Below are 13,419 nucleotides of genomic sequence, written 5' to 3'. Positions count from 1 at the left end.
ACTTGTTTTCCATATGTCATGTTTTTAATTGAATTTTATCTTTTGCCGTTGCCCTTCTGCGCAGATTAACTATTTTTTCCCCGTTCACATACTTATATTTTTTACCCTTCTCCACTAATGATGCTTTTAAGATGGCTGACACTTGTCCATAGTGTCTCCATGTTGGCCTTTAGTGTAACCCTGAAATTATTTCTGCAGATTCGGCTCCATGATGAATTGTCGAAGTATACACTCGGATTGTGGCAGTAGCCCATGACAATGTGTCTGTAGCTTGATTTCTACCTTGGGTTAAATCGCTCCCTTTCTGTCTTTATTGTGACTGTTGTGAGGATCCGCTTGAAGTCCAAAGCCAAGTGCAATTCCTGCTATGACTCTGACCTAGCTATTCTTAAACGTAAGTGTAGGGTGGCCGAGAGGAAATGGAGGGCTTCTTGCTCATCCTCTGACAAACTGGCCTGCCGCCTGCTCCAAAGGCAATACTGACTCTGTCCCACCAAGAAGAGAGTCCACATTCAAGCCCGCGTCTATGCAGCTTCTAAGAACTCAGCTGAACTCTTTAAAATCTGTAAGGAGCTGGCCAACCCTGCTGCAGTCTCCACCCCTCCTCTTGCCTTCCAGGGTCTTTGCAATGCCCTTGCCTCGCACTTTATCTCTAATACCCTAGCCATCTTGTCCACCCTCTCCTCCGCTACCTCTCCTCGCTCCTTCTCTGCTTGATGGCCCTCCTTCAGCTACCTACCTCCCTCCCTCCCTCTTTCTCCTCCTTTCCTCTTTTCTCCCCTGATGAGGTCGCTAGACAAGTCCGATCTATGAGAGCCTCATCAAACCAGGTCCATCCCTGTTCCCCAAAAACCTTTAAGGAGCACATCAATGCCCTCGCTCTGGCCCTTACCGATTTCTGCAACCTCTCCTTTGCCCCTGGTTCTTTCCCCTCCCATCTCAAGCATTCCATTATGCATCCTCTCCTAAAGAAACCCACAGCTGATCTTTCTTGTCTGGCTAACTATTGCACAATTTCCATTGCTCCCTTTTTGGGTAAGCTACTGGAAATGCTGGCCATCTCTCAGCTTAACCTTCATTCTGATTCCGTTGGCTCTCTCCGTGCCCACCAATTTGGCTTCAGAGCTGCGAGAAGCACGGAAACTGCTCTCCTGAACATCAGTGAAGACCTGCTCTCCAACGTTGACTAACATTCCCTCTGTCATCATCCTACTTGATCTCTCCTCTGCTTTCGACACAGTCAACCATACCACCCTACTCAATTGTCTCAGTGACCACCTGGGTATCACCGATCAGGCTCTGGCCTGGCTGACCTCTTTCCTCTCTGATCGTCCCTCCCAGGTACAACTTGGGTCCTTTCCATCTTCTATCTCCCCCTCTACCTGTGGTGTTCCCCAGGAGTCTAACTTCCCGCCTTGCCTTTTCAACCAATACCTGGCACCTCTCGCCTACTGCATTTCCATTTTCTGCTCAAATTTCCAGTGCTATGCTGATGACACCCCACTTATTTTCAGACTTCCTTCAGCCACCTCCTCTCCTTCCCTCATCTCTGATTGCCTAATCGCCATTCAAAATTGGTGTGTCGCCAACGATCTTTGTCTAAATGCCAACAAGACTGAGATCCTCCTCATTGGTACACCTTCACCATCCTTTACCCTCACTCTCTGGCTGGCCTCCCTTGGCCGCCCTCCTACCCCTACCTGCGAGGCCAAGAATCGCAGGGTTATCTTTGACTCCACACTTTCCTTCTCCGCACACATTTCTGACGTCTCTAAAAAGTCAAACTTCTTACTGCATCTCCTTAGAGGTGCTCTGCCTTTCCTCTCCTTCCCCCAGAAGCTCACTGTCTGTCAAGCTCTGGTTCTCTCTACATTGGACTACTGTAACAGCCTTTTTCTAAATCTACCTGCCTCAACTCTCCGCCCTTTACAAATAATCCAGAACAGGACTGCGAGACTTGACCTTGGCCTCAAGCCCTGGGATCCTATCTCTCCAGCTTTGAAATCCCTTCATTGGCTCCCAGTGGATGTGAGGATTACATTTTAAAACCCTCTGCATTGTCCACAAGGCTTTCTGGGGCTTGGGTCCAAAATACCTTCAACTATCCCTCTGTAAATACGTCCCCTCCCGAGCCATTCGCTCCTCTTCTTCTAACTCCCTCAGGGTCAGTCGTTTTTCAAAGAAACGAGCTGGGGGCCTCCCTTTGGAACAGCCTCCCTGCTATCTTTAAACTTGAGGACAACCATCTCTGGTTCCGGAAACAGCTCAATACCTTCCACTTCGCGTCTGCCTTTGCCCCTCTTCTCCCCTGATGATCTGCTTTCTCTCTTGGCACCGTGTACCTGGCCACCCTCTGTTTATCTGGGCCAGGTACCTGCTTACCCTGCCTCCCTCCTGCACTGTCTCCGGGCCACCCCTTGCACTGGGGTCTGTGTCTGTACCCATACAGTCCCTCACCCACTTTTCTTCTGCACTTATCAGATACACCTTATCTGACTAACCTAGCACTTTGCCACTTGCTGGCTGCACTAACACTGTTTATCGCCTTTATTTATTTAACTTATTATTTATTCTGTTCGCTCCTCTGTTCTGCACATTCCACTTCTCCCCCCTTCCATGCACTTTCCCCCTTTTCGCTTTCCCATGCACTTGGGCGTTCTTAATGTCACAGGGCCTAGTAAGATCGTTGTTTTTGTTCTCCCCTGTTCCCCTCCCTTTGCCTGTTCGTGCTCTGAAACACCTGTGTATGAGCGCAATATAAATACAATTTAATTTAATTTTTTTTTTAAAATATTTATTTACAATTTAACCACAACAAGAATACAACAATCACATAGCAAATACAATAAATACAACAAAGGGAAGAAAAAAAAAGAAAAAACCCCACCCAGCAATGTATACAAACCTCAAGCCAATAAATGTTTACATATAGTCTACTTGCCAATACAGATCTAAGAATGAATCCCACACCTTAGCATGTACTTGCATTTTCCTGAATCACCTATATATTATCCTCTCATTATTTGCCAAGGAAATCATCTCATCAATCCAGCTTTCCGCAGTTGGAGGAATCCGGGATTTCCAACCCCTCAAGATCAGTCTTTTAGACACTGAAGCTCCCCTAAACAAAAATTTCTTCTCAGACACCGAAAGATCTTCAAGTGATTCACTACATCCCAAAACCATTGTCTTAAAGTCCAGGTCAATTGTGCGATCCAGGACCCGCAAGCACATACTGCAAACCTCATGCCAGAAGCCCCGTACCCTGACACAATCCCAGAGCATATGTTCAAGAGTCCCAACATCCAAACCACAGCACCAACACGCGTCAGAATCAGTCATGCCCCTCTTCTTGAGCTTCTCCGGACACCAAAACACCCTGTTAAGAACTTTAATTTGTCTTGAACGTTCACACAGATTGACCGAACAAAGCTGTATATTCGCACAGATCTCATTCCACATATCAATGGTAATCTCGCAACCCAAACGCCTACTCCATTCCTCCACCAATCCAGCATTATCTTTATAGCTTGCAACCATCCGGCGATACAATCTGCTCGCCACCGACCGAGAATCCATCGCCAAACTCTCCAAAACTTCAAGTTCACACCCGTCAATCTCACCAACGCACCTTTTTAATTTTCTGTAATCCGCAATGGACACATTCTCAATATCAAAATCAGCACATAATAGATCAAAATCAATGAATTTCTCGTCTCCGTAAATGTCTCTAATCCATTGAACACCACCAAGAAACCACTCCGGCCAAAAAATAGGCCTACCAGCCTCAGTGATGGATTTATTAAACCAAATCGATGCCGAAGGAGATGTCTGAGCAGATGAGCCACACATTTCATGAACGTCCCTCCACACATCTCGCAAAAATCCAGTCAAGGGAAGCGTCTTACCTCTATTGCTAACCGACGTAAGTATCGCTCGTGGTGCAAGAGGACCCAAAACACTCGCCTCCGCCACCGCCCAAGCACCCGGAGACACATCCAGAAAAGGAATCAAAAATTGACAAGAGAAGGCAAGATGATATGCCCTAAAATTGGGGACCCCAAGACCCCCTCTGTCAGCAGGGAGCTGTAGCTTCCACAACTTAAGCATAGGTGGTTTCCCATCCCAAAGGAAGGTTTGCATAGAAACATCAATCGATCTCCAGTAACTCGCGCTAATCCTCATAGGAAGCATACTCAGAATATAGTTTATTTTGGGGGCCGCCACCATCTTCAAGGCGTTCACCTTGCCCCATAATGATAAACGCAAAGCCGACCATCGTAACAAGGATGACTTTAGTTCACGACAAGCCTCCCCAGATTTGCTTCCACCATATCATACACGATCGGAGTTAACCAAAGCCCCAAATATTTCATTTTGTGTGTGCACCATTGAAAACCAAATCCCGTCACCAAGGATTTAACACAACTCCTTGTAATAGGCAAAGCCTCCGATTTCAACCAGTTAATCAAATAACCAGACGCCGCATGGAACCGGTCCAAAACAGCCATCAATGAAGGCAAAGAGACTTCCAAATTTCTCAAAACCAATAGAAGGTCATCCGCATAAAACCAAGTTTTTTGTATAACTCCATTAAAAGGGACACCCTCCAAGGTCAAATCATTCTGCAGAGCAATTGCAAGTGGCTCGATAGCCAACACGAACAATAAAGGTGACAACGGACAACCCTGCCTAGTGCCACGCCATAGAGTAAAGGTTCCGGACAACAAACCGTTCGTCTTAACATTAGCCGTAGGGTGAGCATATAAAAGTGAGACCCAAGAAATAAACTCACCACCCAAATTCATTGACCTCATCACAGCAAACATATAATGCCAATTAACACGATCAAAAGCCTTCTCGGCGTCCAAAGAAAACACAGCCACATCATCGTCCAGATCTTGGGCCTTAGACATGGTCAACAAAAGACTCCGAATGTTGCTGGAGGTCCTACGGTTTTTTATAAAACCTGATTGATCTGAGTGAACAAGTTTCTGAATCAAGTCCTCAATACGTAACGCAAGAACCTTGGCCAAGATTTTGTTATCGGTATTTATTAAACTTATCGGCCTGTAACTTGAAGGTAGAGCACAATCCTTTCCCTTCTTAAGGAACACAGAGATGGTGGCATGATTAGTAGATTCTGGAAGAACCCCCACCTCCCTGGATTCAACATACATGTCTCTCAGAAGGCCCAACACCGCCTCCGGAAGAACCTTATAGAATTCAGCCAGCAGACCATCAGGACCAGGTGTTTTCCCAGAGTTCAGACTTGCAATAGCAATCCTAATTTCATCGACACTAACTGACTGACTCAAACCATTCATGTCAACATCCGAGACTTTTGGAATAGTCAAACTGTCCAAGAAGCCCGCACCACTGCCAGTAATACCAGCCTCATCCTCGTACAGCTTCATGTAGAAATCTTTAAAAACAGTATTAATCTCGCAAGGGTCAAAAGTGACCACTCCATCTGTCCCCTTTATAGAATTAATGGCACCCTCCGAGATCTGTTGCCTTAATCTATAGGCAAGCCACCTGTCACATTTTTCGCCTTTCTCAAAGTAAGCGCTTTTGATTCTATATAAATCCTTCTCAGCTCTTGCGCCCAAAACATCATTTAAGTTCCTCTTCAACCGCTTTACTTCCATTCGTTTGTCAATATCATTCGGAGCACGAATCAGATCACCCATCACTTCTGCAATACGAGCTTCAGTGTCTCTCTGCACCTTAGACAACCTTTTCCTCCTACCACAGGATAAACCCAGAACAATGCCCCTCATCGTACATTTGAATGCCTCCCAAATGACTTTCTTACTAATAACATCAGAAGAATTCTCAGTCACAAAACATTCAGCTTCCGTTCTAATCTTTTCTAAAATAGACTCATCATGCAATATAGAAGTATTCATCTTCCATTGAAAAGTCCTGCATCGCGCAAAAATCAAAGACGGGCCCAAAAAAATAGGCGCGTGGTCGGTGACAGCTATACAGCCAAGTCGGCTATTCAAAAGTTTGGCAGTTGCATCACCAGCAGTAAAAAACATATCAATCCTCGAATAGGTGTCATGTGCTCCCGAATAGAATGTATATTCTTTGGTGTCTGGGTGGTGTAGCCTCCAGCAATCCTTCAAATCAAAATCCTCAAGCAGTGCCCGAAAAGAACCAAAATGCCCATCCTTCCTCTGTACAGCAGAGCGTCCAGTGCTATCCATGGATGAATCAATCACCAGATTGAAATCCCCACCCAAAATGATATTAGCTGAATCCAAATCAAGCATCATCTGTGACACCTCCCCAAAAAAAGTGCCACTGTCCACCGAGGGAGCATAAACATTACATAGCACATGTAGGACACCCTGTATTTCCACCAGCATAGCCACCGCCCGCCCCTCCCGATCACAAGTGGTCTTTAGAATCTTGACAGGAGTGCCCTTCCGCAAAAGAATTGCCACCCCCCTGGACTTAGAGGAATAGCAAGAAGCAGCAACCTCACCCATCCAGCTTTTACGCAAGACCCCAATATCCTCCAACAAAAGATGAGTTTCCTGCAAAAAGTAAACATCACACAGCATATCTTTTAAGCAATTCATAATCTTCTGCCTTTTGAGAGGATTATTCAGCCCATTAACATTCCAAGAGGAGATCTTAAGTTGAGAGCCCCCAGCAGTAGACATGACATAAAATTCAAGCGATTTCAAAGAACGAAAAAAAATAAAAAACAACCAAACAAAAAGAAGAACAACCCCAAACCCTCTGCAACAGAAAAAGGGCGCCAATGCAGAAGAAGCACAGGAGACCAAACCAACACTCCAGCACCCCTCCCAAATCCAAGGTAGCCTCGAATCCACCAAATCCTTTAATGTTAACAATCAAAGTAATAAATAAATAACGTGACAAGGCACCCAATTCCCCCAAGATAATCAATCAACTAAGGAAATCCCAACCCCATAAAATCTAGTAAAAGTAGCAATCAATTCAGTGAGATGTACAAGCATCAAAGAACAGATCTCAACCATGTGAAGCCTGCAAACAGCTGCAGCAACCGATGACAAATTACAAACACAGAAAAAAGCCTTAAAAGCCAGCACATTAGTTAATTGAAGAAGAGAGAAAAAAGACAACAAGGGGGGACCTATATAAAAACCATGTACCAAACAGTGGACACAAACAGCGAAAATAGATAACCCAGCCCGAAGACATTAAAAAGAGCATGCACATGACGCCCGCCAGATAAATATACTGAATAATAGATTTTTGTATCTTTTTTTTTTTTTCAAAAAACACACAATCTGTAGGAAACTATCCCATAACAACAGAGACTGTAATAATGTCAGCAGCCCCATTCCAAGAGTTAAACTTTGCCTCATCGTCACTTTAAATCCCTCAGTCTCCAAAAACATTGACACCGGATGTGGCACGGCTGATCCTTAACATTTTGTATATACATACATCCTTGTGAAAAAAGTGTCCAGCTGCCACGGAAGGCTCAATGCCCAGGCCGATATAAATGGAACACATCAGATCCTAGCATGCGTTATGGTCAGGACGTGTGCCATAAATAGCACCATAGCATCCATTCCCAGTTCCATGCACCAACTTTAAAGGTAGGTGAAAAATCCCAATGCAGCTCCAATCCCACCATCACTCACCGCTGCCTCAGTAAGTTATGTCCATTCAGCCGAGCACCAAGTCCCAAAGCGCATTCTTTCCCGCGCCGGAGCAATGAAACAAATCATTTGTTGAGAGTCAGGCCTTCCACCGCAATCCTAAAGCTTTCAGCTTTCATGGAGCCGATAGAATGTAGCCCGCAGCTGTGATCACACAGAGTGCCGGAGAGAGAGGGAAACACAGCTGCAAGTGGGACCAGGAAGTAACTCAGCTCCTTTTGGACGTCGGGAGAAAGACGTCATTACGACATGTCAGCTGACCGGAGCATCTGAAGGTGCTTTACTCTACAGCACGGAAAGCCTACATCATCATGAAGACACCCGCACTCGCATCATACGAAGTTATGAAAGTTCCAATCCAACGAAAAAAACAACTGTGGCAGTAGATGGGCGCCATTTTAACCCATAAAAAGTATACCTGTGTATGAGCGCAATATAAATACAATTTAATTGTGTATGGAATTATGGTTTGCCTGGGATTTAGGGGCAAAGTGTAGTCATTTAGGGAAGCTGAAGCTGAGACCTTTTTTTTTATAGGCGGGAAATCGCCTGGCTTTATTTTGGACTCTGTGTGGATCGTTTGTTGATGTCCTAGCGTGCAAGCAACAGGGCAGCCAATGCAGATCTTTGGAATGTAAAGTAATCTCCGTGGAAACGCTCCTCTTTAATCGCAGCATCAGTCTGTGTCCATCACCAAGTCACTTTAAAAAATAAGCACCTATATTCGTCACAGATGTTCAACAAGAAACTTTGGTGAAAAAATGAAAGGGATCCTGGAATCTCGCACAGTGACGTCAGTCTTGCGGGCCTAACAACAGTTTCTCTGTTTTGGCACCGTTACAGTTCTAGCAGTTTGTCCCTAATTTCTCATTGGGGAGCGGGAGCCCCTCTAGCATTTCTGCAGACTGCCTCCGTGGGTTACTAACACATACATACATATGTGTGCCATCAGCATATGAGTGTAAAAATAAGCCAAGATCTGCAGGTGTATCCATGATTGGTTTCACAGAGGTTTTAGACACCGGTTGAGATGGGGATAGGGTGTGCCTTCTTACGCAGGTTACCCGGACAACCTGTCCCCAGGTTCACACTCTGCTCTCATTCAGAAAGTGATCCCCTGAACCACGGTGACGCCCTGGCGGTTTCCTCTAATACCTTACACAACAGTGTCGAGGGGCACACACCCCTTCAGCAGGATAAGTACGGAAGGGCTGCCCCCAAATGCTTCAGCTGTGAGATTATGCCAAAGACAAGTCAATATAGAAACGCCTGGTCAGAACGGAATTTAGCAATACTTAAGGTGATGTTTAATTTGCATTTCATTGTTATGTGGTTATTACTGTGCGTTATGACTTTGGTGTGCAATTAAGCGACTTATGTCCTGCACTTTGGTTACAGTGTACAGATCTGATTATTCCCATACGTTTCTGTAAAATGGCCAATTTCATGAATTCCTTTAGTTGTATTTTTTGATAGCAGTATCTTACCATTCATTTTGTTTTCGGCAGGTGCTATAGGTTTCTTACCCATGCAGTTTGCCGTGTAGAGATCTCTGGCTACAGGAATATGGCTGTAGCCATCCTTTTTGAAGTAGAGTGTGGCATTATGGTAGGCAGCTCATGGTAGTTTATGCGCGGGAAAAAAATCAACGCTTGCATCATAATGTAAACCTCTGGGATTAAACCATTTTATAGTAGTATCTGTTTAAACATACTCCAGAAAAACTGGTAAAGAGGAGGATTTCAGTAGGGACAAATCAAGGTGTCCCCTGCAAGCTAATGGGGCACACAGATTTGTGTGGAAGGTTTGCAGCAGCAACTGGTTCACGACTGCTCAGGGCATGTTAGATTGTTAGCAGCCTGCTAATGAAGGGTATAGCACCAGTAGCTCTCTCAATCCTGGCCCTGGCAGTGCACAGTTCCCTCTTATGGCAGGAATCCCACCAGTCCCTGCATCCAGCATGCACCACATGTATGGGGACCTCTAATGTGTCTTAGATTCTCCATGCGAGCTCACCCTGGCAGCGAGGCACAACATATATATATTTCTGATGTTTGTTAATCTGCTTAGAATCACATGCTGTGCATAGGTCCGACATCCAGTGGTCACTGCGGAGTATTGCATTTTGTTTTTCGTAGTCGAAAAAGGGGATGTCGACAAGGCGTGTCTGAAACACTATCCCTATAGTGACGTGCGTTGTACCCACAATCCCTCACGCGTCGAGGTCCCTCAGATTGTTTTTTTTCCGCCCAGCTTCTGGTCGCCTTCACGCGGAGCTCCTCGAGAGACATTGCAACTCCTCGACCTTTGGTCGTTTTTTCTCATAATATTAATAATCCCTCCCTCGACGCAGTTGTAAGCTGTTCTCCGCCGAGCAAGATCTTCGACGGAGGGTCGAGCGGAGGAAATCCTTCGGCGCTGCCGAACACGTGGCCTGGCCTCGCAGGCCATATACAGTAGGGAGAGTGGGGTCGTGGGACATCTCTGGGTCTTTTCTGAGAATGCCTTTCCCTTTCCCCTTCCTTTCCCTTGGGGTGCTTATCGCGATTTATTGCCTCGGCTATGGAGAGGACACCCTTTAGGTTTTGCCCGCTTTGCAAAGGCAAATTTACTTGGAAGGACAAGCATTCACGGTGTAACCGCTGCTTGCCCCTCGATCACAAGGAGGAAGGTTGCGCGGCTTGTCGGCTTCTTAAGCCTAAAACTCTAAAAGACCGTAGGGTTAAAAGGTGGGCGGCCTACGCGATGTCGAAGGCCGAAGGTTCACCCGCCGCTGCTACCACCGACAGTGACGAGGAACGCGATAACACGACCTCCGCTACGGAAGTCGAAACCCCCTCTAAGGAGCGCTTGCGCGCTTCGTCGTCTGTCCCCGGCCCCGACGGGCTCGGCTCACGCCCTGCTTATGGGGATGAACACCCCGGCGACACTGACGCACACAAAGACTCACATAAGCACACAACCCACGGCTCTTCTTCGTCTAAGACGAAAAGAGCTTCGGCGCCCAAGGAGACGCAGGTTCCACCGGCGGCCTCCTCGGACCGTTCGGGTTCGAAGCCCCTCTCGCAGCCGCGACCAGCGACTGGGCTTTCGGCAAATAAGGGCGCCGCCCCCAAACCATCGGCCGGCGCGCATCAACAGAAGGCGCATACCGCCGTAGAGCGTTCGACACCCATAGCGTCGAAAACGCAAGCTTCCGCTGACAAACTAGTCGCCGACAAACGAGTCGCCGAAAGCTTGGCGAGGATCGCTGTAGCCGACGCCCAGAAGCGTACGCCGAAGAACACGTCGAGCGCTACGCATAAGTCGAAAGACACGCCGAAAAAGCCCGAAGAAAGGCAGGGACTACCCCCTTCAGTCGGGGGGTCACCCAGCACACCTGAAGGTTTTTCGGAGGGCGACGGGACACTTTCCTCGACGCTTTGGGAGAGGTCGAGCCGTTTCCAGCTAGATGACTCTATTTTTCCCCCGCCAGACCGCTCTGGGGTACCCCATGAAACCATGGAAAGACTCCACCTCTGTATGGAGAGGATGGAAAGGTTTATGAATACCCAGACCTCTCAAACTCCCAAGAGGACTAGAGAAGGGCCTCAGGAGGACCCCAGGGCCAAAAATCCGAGGCTAGTCGATCCCTAGGTGGACACAGCCTCAGACTTCCATAGCATATACGACCTCACTGGGGAGGAACAATACTTGAAGGAGGAGGATGATTTCATGGACGATGAAGAAGGACAGAACCAGGAGGAATGTCTGGAAGACAGGCCAGACATTATAGAAGAAGGCTTCAGAGAAGACACTGAAGAAGGACCTTCGCACCCCTGGCAATCCCCATCAGTATATTCCGACACTGATGTCCTAAACCTAAATCCTCCTGACAATTCACCGGTTAGGAACATGTCTCCAATTGACGATCAGCCCACTTTCAATGCACTGTTGCGCAGAGCAGCAGCACATTTCGAACTGGACACTGGAGAGCTCTCTCCAGAATTAGACTTTGTGGAAAAAGTAATTAAAGAGAAACCCCCGGTCAGCCAGACCATTCCCCTCCTAGCTTCAGTGAAGAGAAGAATCATCCCTTCGCTGGCCACTCCCGCATTGATCAGAGGTGTCAATCCGAGAATTGAAAAACTTTTCACTCCTTCTCCCTCAGACCCGCTCTACATTAGGGGACATTCCATTCCGGATTCCCTAGTAGTATCTAATACTAGAAAGAGGGCAGGGGTACCACTTTCCACCAGTGAGGCACCCCCTGACAAGGAGGGCAAAAGGCTATATGCCCTTGCAAAAAGAGTAACTTCCTCGGCTGCCTTCTCAGCAAGAATTGCGAACAACAATTCTTTGCTTGCTAGCTATGCAGACGCGCAGTGGGCCAAACTGCGCAAGGACGCCGAGGAAGCACCGGAGCCTTTACGTACACGCCTACTTTCAACTATTGGCGAAGGAACCCAGGTGAACCAGAGCATTGTAAAAAAACTCTCTAGACGCGGCAGAAACAGCGGGACGTTCCCTGGTACAGGGAATACTCCTAAAACGCCATGTATGGCTGCGCAACTCAGGGTTTAAACCGGAGACACAGGCGTCTTTAATAAATAAACCTGTGGAAGACTCTAACCTCTTCGGAAAAGCGGTGGATGAAGCTCTAGAGATGGCTAAAAAAGAGTTCTATACTATCAAGACTCTTGACCAAATCTCTAAGCCCACTACCAGACGCGGCTATGGCAACAAACGCTTTTTTCGTGGCCAACGCCAACAACAACAACAAAGTCAGCATCAACTATACCCTGCCACCAATTACCAGACCAATAGTGGGCAGTACAGCCAAAGAGGCCAACTCCGGGGTAAAGGGAGAGGTCGGGGATCCACCCCCAGAGGCTCCCAAGCCCCCAACAACTCCAAGTGACGCAAAGATTCGCGTCCCCTCCCATGCAACACCGGTCGGGGGCCGGATAACATCCTTTCTTCCTGCATGGGAGGAGATAACGTCAGACCGTTGGGTACTTTCCACCGTAGCCCACGGATACTGTATCGAGTTCAACAGTTCCCCATCCTACAGACCCCCGAGGGGACATCGCATGACACCGGAACATCTTGCCATCCTTCTCCAAGAAGTACAACAACTGCTGGAAAAAGGAGCCATAGAGGTCGTGCCTCTATCTCAGGTAACGGAAGGTATTTATTCAGTGTACTTCCTTGTACCCAAAAAGGATCTAACCATGCGCCCTGTATTAGATCTGCGCCCAGCGAACAAGTTTATCAAACCCCAAAAGTTTCGTATGGTAACCTTACAGGAAGTGATCCCACTGCTTTCTCAGGGAGATTACATGACAACATTGGACATGAAAGATGCATACTTTCATATTTTAATGTTGCCAGCGCACAGAAAATACCTCAGGTTCATGATAGAGGGCAAACACTACCAGTTCAAAGTGCTACCCTTCGGCATAGCATCAGCACCAAGGGTATTCACGAAGGTGCTGGCAGTGGCAGCGGCCCACCTGCGCAGGTTGTCCATCCCAGTTTACCCTTACCTCGACGACTGGCTCATAACAGGGGATTCTTACGAAACGTGCTTCTCCAATACCCAAAAGACGGTAGACCTTTTGTTCAAGTTGGGCTTCTCCATCAACGAAAAGAAGTCCAGTTTAGACCCCAGCAAATCAAGCAATTCCTAGGGGCTCTAATTCAAACAAAGGACGGCCTCGTCTTCCCCTCCAAAGAGAGGGTCCAAAACATGCTGTTTCAAATCCCT

General features: G+C 47.1%; 1 protein-coding gene across 1 annotated transcript in view; it reads left to right on the top strand.

The window, feature by feature from the left end:
* KLF11 (KLF transcription factor 11) overlaps positions 1-13,419 on the top strand; it is a 95,782-nt gene that overhangs the window by 57,135 nt on the left and 25,228 nt on the right. The window lies entirely within an intron of this gene.

Source organism: Ambystoma mexicanum, chromosome 4p (assembly GCF_040938575.1).
Source record: "Ambystoma mexicanum isolate Mex_15411 chromosome 4p, UKY_AmexF1_1, whole genome shotgun sequence".
NCBI classification, from domain to species: Eukaryota; Metazoa; Chordata; class Amphibia; order Caudata; family Ambystomatidae; genus Ambystoma; species Ambystoma mexicanum.
Note: the sequence above shows the minus strand (reverse complement) of the source record. Positions and strands in the feature narration are given on the sequence as shown.